Source organism: Phoenix dactylifera, chromosome 1 (genome assembly GCF_051530095.1).
Source record: "Phoenix dactylifera cultivar Ajwa chromosome 1, Ajwa_hap1_PhDact_Kaust_v1.1, whole genome shotgun sequence".
In the NCBI taxonomy this organism is placed as follows: Eukaryota; Viridiplantae; Streptophyta; class Magnoliopsida; order Arecales; family Arecaceae; genus Phoenix; species Phoenix dactylifera.
In genome coordinates, this window is record NC_143190.1 from 20,012,930 (window position 1) to 20,022,117 (window position 9,188).

Here is a 9,188-nt window from a genome sequence, read left to right on the forward strand (position 1 = left end):
TCTGAAACTCTTGTAGAATAATCTTTTATCATTTCGCCATCCTTCATCTTCAATTTTTCAAAATCTCTTCTCAAATTTTGTAGCTTCAGAGATCTGACTTTCTTTGAACCTTGAAACTCCTCCTGTAATATATCCTAGGCTTGCTTGGCTGTTTTGGCTCCAACAATTTTGGGGAATATATTTTCTGACACTGCTGAATAGAGAAACAAAAGAGCTTCGTAATTTTTCTTTGATTTATCCTTGTGAGCTTTCATTTCACCCACTGTTGCATTCTCTCCCAAAGACTTTTCATCAAATCCATTTTTGATGGACTCCCATAGATCACACGTCATTCTCCTAAAAATACAGGTTGTGTAGGAAGACCAGTTGCTGAAGCCATACTCCAGCTGCTGTAAAAAATTGAAACTCTTTTGAAATTTGTTGTTGTAAGTAGAGACCCCTTAAGATCAATAGGGCTCTGATACCACATGTTGGTTTTGGGAGGCTAAAATTTGTAAAGAAAAATTTTTCAAAAGGAGAGATGTCTGGACTGTAAAGTTTTTTTTTTTTTTACTTTTCTCCTTGTCATTCTCATTCAACATATGAGTTTAAATACACAATACATGCCCTTTACGCTTCTTACATTCAATGCATCTTAATCTCTAAAACATTAAAAGACAAATAATGTTGGGTACATGAATCAGTAGAAATTCTCCAACTATTGCTCTCCCCAAGGTATATGAACGGTAAAACTTCTTTACTTGTAACTTCTTCTGAATTCTAGCAAAAGGATCACTATTCAACAGTAGGATAAGGCACCCTGACCCGACGACTTTCCAATTTCTTTCTACTATAGGTATGGTAATCCCATCAGTCTCGAAAATGGCCTAGTAAAACTTCTCTCCAAAGTCATATCTTTGAGATTGAACTAAGTTATTGAGTTTGTCATCTCTGACTCACAATTAGCCTTCATCAAGAACATAATGATTCATGAGAGCTACATTACTGCAGCAAAAGTCATCTTATACTATAAAAAAACGATGTCCAAAATGATCCTATGCAAAATTGATTTCAAAAGGGCTTTTGATAGTGTATCTTGGAACTTCCTCATTCAACTACTAGACAAATAGAGACTTTGGTCCTAGATGAAAACGTTGGATGCTTTCGCTACTGCAATCGGCCAGTTCGTCGCTCATCATTAATAGAGAGTTAGGCAGATGGTTTCAGAACAAAAGAGGTTTAAAATAAGGTAATCCCATATCCTCATTGTTCATCCTGGTCGCCGACATGCTCAACAAAATCCTCAACAAGGCTTCAACCGAAAATATCATCTCAAGCATCAGGCCATTGGATATCACCGAGCAAGTTCAATGTTTACACTATGCAAATGACACTCTTATCATATGCAAGGCCTCAAGGGACCAAATCAACATGCTGAAATTCATTTTATACTCATTCGAACTCCTCTCGGGCCTTAAAATTAATTTTCACAAAACCTATTTGATCAGTCTTGCAATGGCCCTAGAAGCTGAGAGTCTCTCTAAAAAAAGACAAAAGTTTGTAGTTAAGCACCTATCTGAAGGATCTCTGACCAATCAGCATTAGTAGTTGCATGCAACTCTAAAGAGGACGATGACGGAAAAAACGACGGCTCGAAAAAAGGTACCTCGAATATATCTAAGAATCCGATGAACTGCTACAAGGAGAACTGATGGGGGGGGCAACGACCAAAGGATATATGAGGATGCTGGGGTGTCCAGTTGTCACGCCCCGAACCCATCACCCGGGTCCGGCACGTGACCAGCCGCATGAGCCCTAGAGCAGTGCCCTAAAGATCATGCAAGGCCGAAGACAAACAAAAATTCCAATAAATCAATAATTAATGTATTTAAACCAAACCAACTAAAATGTACTGAATGATTACATAATTTCAAATATCCATAAGCAAAAGAGAAGCTGCTTCTATCTATCTAGCAGTCTGACTCCAGATCGAGCTCACTTCTTGTCCCACCCGACAGATTCTACAAATCCCGTGCCTCTAAAAAAAATGTAAGTGTAGTATGAGCTTTTCCAGCCCAGTAAGAATTCCAACAGCCACACACAGTAATAATAATAAAATAAATCAAGCATCAAATAAATGCTATTTCATCATTCAAAAAGCTCAACAAACAATAAGTGTATATATCAGTACATATACATAAATCATTTTTCACATTATGTAATCCATTCACATATTACTCTGATTCCCAAGTTTCAAAATTTTTCACTTATGGCTTTGGACTAACCAAGTTCATGATCCAGCCCAAGACTGCACAAATCCCACGCATAAGCTCATGGCAGCTATCCCACGCATAAGCCCGTGGAGGCTATCCTACGCATAAGCTCGTAGAGGCTATCCCACGCGTAAGCCCGTGGAGGCTATCCTACGCATAAGCTCGTAGAAGCTATCCCACGCATAAGCTCGTGGCAGCTGTCCCACGCATAAGCTCGTAGAGGCTATCTCATGACAAGGTTAGTCCAACCCATTTTACATGTCTAGTTTTACATGTTTAATCACATTTCAATCACGTTACATATTTTCATAATTTCTCAAAATATGTTATTCCTTCCCAATTTAATTATTTCAATACTTTCATAATAAACAAAATGCACACCTCATAGTGTCGTACAGGCTCAAAAACAAATAGCAACATACTGATAAAATATATCCAACGATAAATCCAATATATGCATAAATAAAAGTGCTTAGATGTAGGGATTCTTACTGAAATTTGTGGACTGACTCAAATAAGGATCCGAATCACAACCTACGAGCTGGGGTGTTGAGTCCCCTGATCAAAACCTTCTGGCTCCGCTGACTCCTCCCCTACAACATCAGTTACCAATCACAAACTAAATTATTTAGTATTTAAATATTCTAAACCATAATTCATATCTACTATGGGGTCCATCACCAGGTCCCCAAACATCTCAATCCCTTCAAATCTAGGGCAGTCGGGGTGGCCCGACTCCCACCCTTGTACCACCGGCCTATGTCGTCGCCAGCCATGGCCGCCGCCATGCCGGCGACGGTGGCCGGTCCCGGTGAAGAGACCAAAAGAAGGGATGAATCCTCTCTCTCTTCATGGTTGGGAATACATCTCCCTCCCTCAAATCCTTTTGATCCAAGGGCAACAGCCATGGTGGCTGTGCCCCCTCCTTCCCCAACCTGACAACACCACTGGCCGAACCATCATCGGCCACCACTCCGGCAATGTTGGCCGGCCAAGAGAGAAGAGAAGAAGAGGTCTTTTCCTCTTCTTCTCCAAGAAAAGGCAGGGCCTCATTCCTCCCTTCCCCCTCCATCATCCATGGAAGACCCGCACGGCTCCTCACAGCCACCGTGATGGTGGCTCGGCCCCCACCCGACGGCACCCAACCGCCGTCGTCACCGCCGGTGGCCAACCGATGAGGGGAAAAGGAGGAGAGGATGGGATCCCGAGGAAGAAGACCTCGGATCCACCCTCCCTCATCATCAACCAAAACCAGAAAGCCCTCCCAACCTTCACACAGCCCTGATTCAACCCAGATGCCACGGATCTCGGCCAATCCGGCGGCCGGCGGCGGCGGCAAGATCCGAAAAAGAGAAGCCGAAACAGGGTACCCCTGTTTCGGATCCTTCTCCGACGATCTCACCGGCCAAATCCCCACCCACATAGCCCTAATCCTAGTAAATGAAGCGCAAGGAAAGGAGCTACGCTTACCTCAGCTCAACGGGGTGCTCCGGCGACCTTTCCGACGAGGAATTGGTGGAGGAAATTCCGTGAGGGAGAGGTCTTCTTCACCCGATTTGTGGAGATTTCTGTTGAAGGGAGGAAGAGCTTTAAAGCTTCCTCCACGGTCGGCCGGTTCTCGGCTCCAACGCTCGGTCTCCTCCGACGCTCGGTCTCCTCCGGGGACTCCCTCCAACGCCGCCGCTGCCCCTTTTTTTTGTGTGTGTTTCTTCTCCCACGATAGTGCCTAGGGCACGATCGTATATGGTGGATGGGCCCGGTCTTTTCGGGCCGGCCCGTCCACCCCTCCTTTTTTTTCTGGGTATTACATACTCTCCCCCTTAAAAAAAAAAATTCATCCTCGAAATTAACTTACTTGAAGCCTCAAACTTTAAAAATATGCATCCGTTATATCATCCCCGAGATCTCAAGTAGTCTCCCTCTCGGAGTACCTACTCACAAAATTTGGACATACACAATCACAGCATCTCAAAACTTGATCCTTTCTATTTACCACACGTAGAAGTTCGTTTGATCTCCTTCAAAAAAATTCCAAACTCCCAACCTTGGATTAAAATGCCATAATTATATCCCAAAGAAATTAATTTCTTTTGATTCTACATAGAGATCATAATTGGCTTGACAGAAGTAGAAGAAATCTTTAGTATCAAATGCTCTTAATATTCTATAATCATTTTTCTTTTCTTAACTTTGCCTGTGATTAAATGATCAACCTTTATCCTAGGAAAACCACAAACCTGTTCAAATAGGTATATTAACAATGTCAGAGCTAGGAGTCGAAGAACTATGTTAAATCATTCCAGGCCCAAGCTTAATCACAGAGCTATCAATCCGTTAACGCTAAATTTGAGATGCCCCAAAATTCTTTTTAGAATTATCAAAAATAGGAGAGCCATAACTACTTCCAGTAGGCAAAGAATCAACGACATTCCCCTCTACTAGAAAACTAACTCAAGTCTTCCATAATAATACCTTTCAAATCAAGGTATTATTTTTTTTTAATCGGTTTCAAAATAACTCAAACCACTACACTTCCGCTGCGCACTCTGATCTAACTCATCAAATTCTCTAAAGTCACAAAATGATTTCTAACCAAAGTATCACTTTGCATCAAGACTAAGAAAATTCAAATTTTAAATTTTTAAGTAGAACTAGAGCAAAATCTCTAGATCTTTTTGTCCTCGATTTATATAGAATATACTTACCATAACTAACCCCCAATCCTTTAGTCAAGTTTAAGGTCACTACGTGATCTCCACAACCTTCTTAAAAATCCAAAATATCTAGGTTTAGTTTAAAAGGGGTAATTCTTGTATTCCCTTAGCAATTTAATTAGAAAATCTACATTGATTTTCCTTCCAACAGAATTTACTTCTAACTCAATGGGTTACAACCGTTGAGCCAATATCACAATGAGTAGGAATTAACTCTATCCACCTCTAAATCCTTCTTCACCAAAATCCTTGATGTCTGTGATCGATGCTACACATAATAACTCACATAAGCATCTCAAAATCGAAATCTCTACTCAATATTGTATTTTACAATGACAAAGATTTCTGGTTAGATCATAAACCTAGACTTGAGTTCAAGTTAACACATCCAATAGTCTCCAACAATTATAAGAAAAATTCAGTAGCCCAATCCAAATATACAAATTCAAATAATTAGAATACTCCACCAATTTGCATACTATATAGCCTTAAGAATTTAATCCACTAATAGAAATACGCAAATTTACAATATTCAAACATGTCAATTCCAAATATAATCCACATACAGATTTAACCTCGAAAAATATTATTTTCAATATTATGAAATCTTCTTAGCTCACTCCAATACTATGGAAGATCTACGTACAAATCTCACTCTAATAATTAGTAGCAAAATCAAAAGTACAATCAAATCAAAACCCATATCAAGTTTGAATTTTCAGGTTATTTAAATAATATCTAAACATCGTGTAACCGATATGCCATTGTTGACCTTCCTACACTTATCTTAGGTCAAACCTCTCTTATCATGATCAAAGACAATTTATACTTTCCTTCCACATGCATCGAAAACCAAACCGATGCATACATTTTATCACAATGCCCAGTGATCTTACAGCTTAAGCACGGAATTTAATTGTCATGTCCTAAGTGATCATAACCTTAAGCTGTGATATATTTCTGTCACGATCCCTAGTGATCTTAAACATATGGTCAGATTCCAACTGGTCACATTTTCCAATAATCTTAAACCTCAAACTTTAATGCCACTAAGGCCACAGTCCCTAGTGGTCTTAAATCTTAGATTATAATATCATTCTTGTTACAATCTCAAGTGATTATAAACCAAATCTCTAATAGTTTTTCTATCATAATTCTCCACTGATACTCACCTGAACATAAACCCTAGGATACCTTAACCTTAAGCTCTGATACCACTCTGTCACGCCCCGAACCCATCATCCGGGTCCGGCACGTGACCAGCCGCATGAGCCCTAGAGCAGTGCCCTAAAGATCAAGCAAGGCCTAAGATAAACAAAAATTCCAATAAATCCATAATTAATGTATTTAAACCAAACCAACTAAAATGTACTGAATGATTACATAATGTCAAATGTCCATAAGCAAAAGAGAAGCTACTTCTATCTATCTAGCAGTCTGACTCCAGATCGAGCTCACTTCTTGTCCCACCCGACAGATTCTACAAATTTCGTGCCTCTGAAAAAAAATGTAAGTGTAGTATGAGCTTTTCCAGCCCAGTAAGAATCCCAACAGCCACACACAGTAATAATAATAAAATAAATCAAGCATCAAATAAATGCTATTTCATCATTCAAAAAGCTCAATAAACAACAAGTGTATATATCAGTACATATACATAAATCATTTTTCACATTATGTGATCCATTCACATATTACTCTGATTCCCAAGTTTCAAAGTTTTTCACTTCTGGCTTTGGACTAACCAAGTTCATGACCCAGTCCAAGACTACACAAATTCCACGCATAAGCTCGTGGCAGCTATCCCACGCGTAAGCCCGTGGAGGCTATCCTACGCATAAGCTCGTAGAGGCTATCCCACGCGTAAGCCCGTGGAGGCTATCCTACGCATAAGCTCGTAGAAGCTATCCCACGCATAAGCTCGTGGTAGCTGTCCTACGCATAAGCTCGTAGAGGCTATCTCATGACAAGGTTAGTCCAACCCATTTTACATGTCTAGTTTTACATGTTTAATCACATTTCAATCACGTTACATATTTTCATAATTTCTCAAAATATGTTATTCCTTCCCAATTTAATTATTCCAATACTTTCATAATAAACAAAATGCACACCTCATAGTGTCGTACAGGCTCAAAAACAAATAGCAACATACTGATAAAATATATCCAACGATAAATCCAATATATGCATAAATAAAAGTGCTTAGATGTAGGGATTCTTACTGAAATTTGTGGACTGACTCAAATAAGGATCCGAATCACAACCTACGAGCTGGGGTGTTGAATCTCCTGATCAAAACCTCCTGGCTCCGCTGACTCCTCCCCTACAATATCAGTTACCAATCACAAACTAAATTATTTAATATTTAAATATTCTAAACCATAATTCATATCTACTATGGAGTCCATCACCAGGTCCCCAAACATCTCAATCCTTCCAAATCTAGGGCAGTCGGGGTGGCCCGACTCCCATCCTTGTACCACCGGCCTATGTCGTCGCCAGCCATGGCCGCCGCCATGCTGGCGACGGTGGCCGGTCCCGGTGAAGAGACCAAAAGAAGGGATGAATCCTCTCTCTCTTTATGGTTGGGAATACATCTTCCTCCCTCAAATCCTTTTGATCCAAGGGCAACAGCCATGGTGGCTGTGCCCCCTCCTTCCCCAACCCGACAACACCACTGGCCGAACTATCATCGGCCACCACTCCGGCAATGTTGGCCGCCATTCCTCCCTTCCCCCTCCTTCATCATCCATGGAAGACCCGCACGGCTCCTCACAACCACCGTGATGGTGGCTCGGCCCCCACCCGACGGCACCCAACCGCCGTCGTCACCGCCGGTGGCCAACCGGCGAGGGGAAAAGAAGGAGAGGATGGGATCCCGAGGAAGAAGACCTCGGATCCACCCTCCCTCATCACCAACCAAAACCAGAAAGCCCTCCCAACCTTCACACAGCCCCGATTCAACCCAGATGCCACAGATCTCGGCCAACCCGGCGGCCGGCGGTGGTGGCAAGATCCGAAAAAGAGAAGCCGAAACAGGGTACCCCTGTTTCGGATCCTTCTCTGACGATCTCACCGGCCAAATCCCCACCCACATAGCCCTAATCCAAGTAAATGAAGCGCAAGGAAAGGAGCTATGCTTACCTCAGCCCGACGGGGTGCTCCGGCGACCTTTCCGGCGAGGAATTGGCAGAGGAAATTCCGTGAGGGAGAGGTCTTCTTCACCCGATTTGTGGAGATTTCCGTTGAAGGGAGAAAGAGCTTTAAAGCTTCCTCCACGGTCGGCCGGCTCCGACGCTCTGTCTCCTCCGGCGCTCGGTCTCCTCCGGCGACTCCCTCCAACGCCGCCGCTGCCCTTTTTTTTGTGTGTGTTTCTTCTCCCACGATCGTGCCTAGGGCACGATCGTAAATGGTGGATGGGCCCGGTCTTTTCGTGCAGGCCCGTCCACCCCTCTTTTTTTTTCTGGGTATTACACCAGTCACCCAATTGCCTATTAATTACTCATGGATTCGATTGTATTGCACACTCTCAAGTGTGGTTAACTAGAACTCTTTATTAGAAAAATTTGAGAAAAACCTTGAAGCTCAAGTTTGAATGCTCTGAAAGTTGGAATCTTGGTGAACAAAATTCAACTTGTTCGCTTTTCCTTGTCTTGCTCGCCCTTGATCTTGTGATAGAATTCAATGATTGGCAGTTGAAGCTTTTGTAGGGTTCTAGCATGTCATAATGGGTAGCGGAAGCTAGGGATTTTAAAAATTTTCTTAATAAAGTTTCTATGCATGAAACCCTTTTAAGCCTAGATCACCTTAATGATTACAATCAAATAATATAAAATAAATGCAGAATTAGTAGAATACCTCAAACGCTAATCCAAAGTGTACAATCTTCACGAGGCGTCCAAGTGTCCGCCCTCCAATGGTGATCCACACGAAAATTTGATCAAGACTTTAGCTCCAAAGACTTTTGATCCTTAATGCAGAATTCTTCTAAAGAACTCTAATGGCTTGCTTTCCTTCCTTTCTATTTTTCTTTAGCCTTCTAAAATCACTTCTAATCCTTTTGTCCTAAGGAAGACCACCTTGTCTTGGCTTAGGACACACTAGAAGCAATGTTAGAAAGAAAGAAACTAATGTAAGAAAGAAGGGATATGAGAGAGAGAGAGTTGGATTGATTTCCGATGATTTAAAAAACACCGGGAGAATTCCCTATTTATAGATG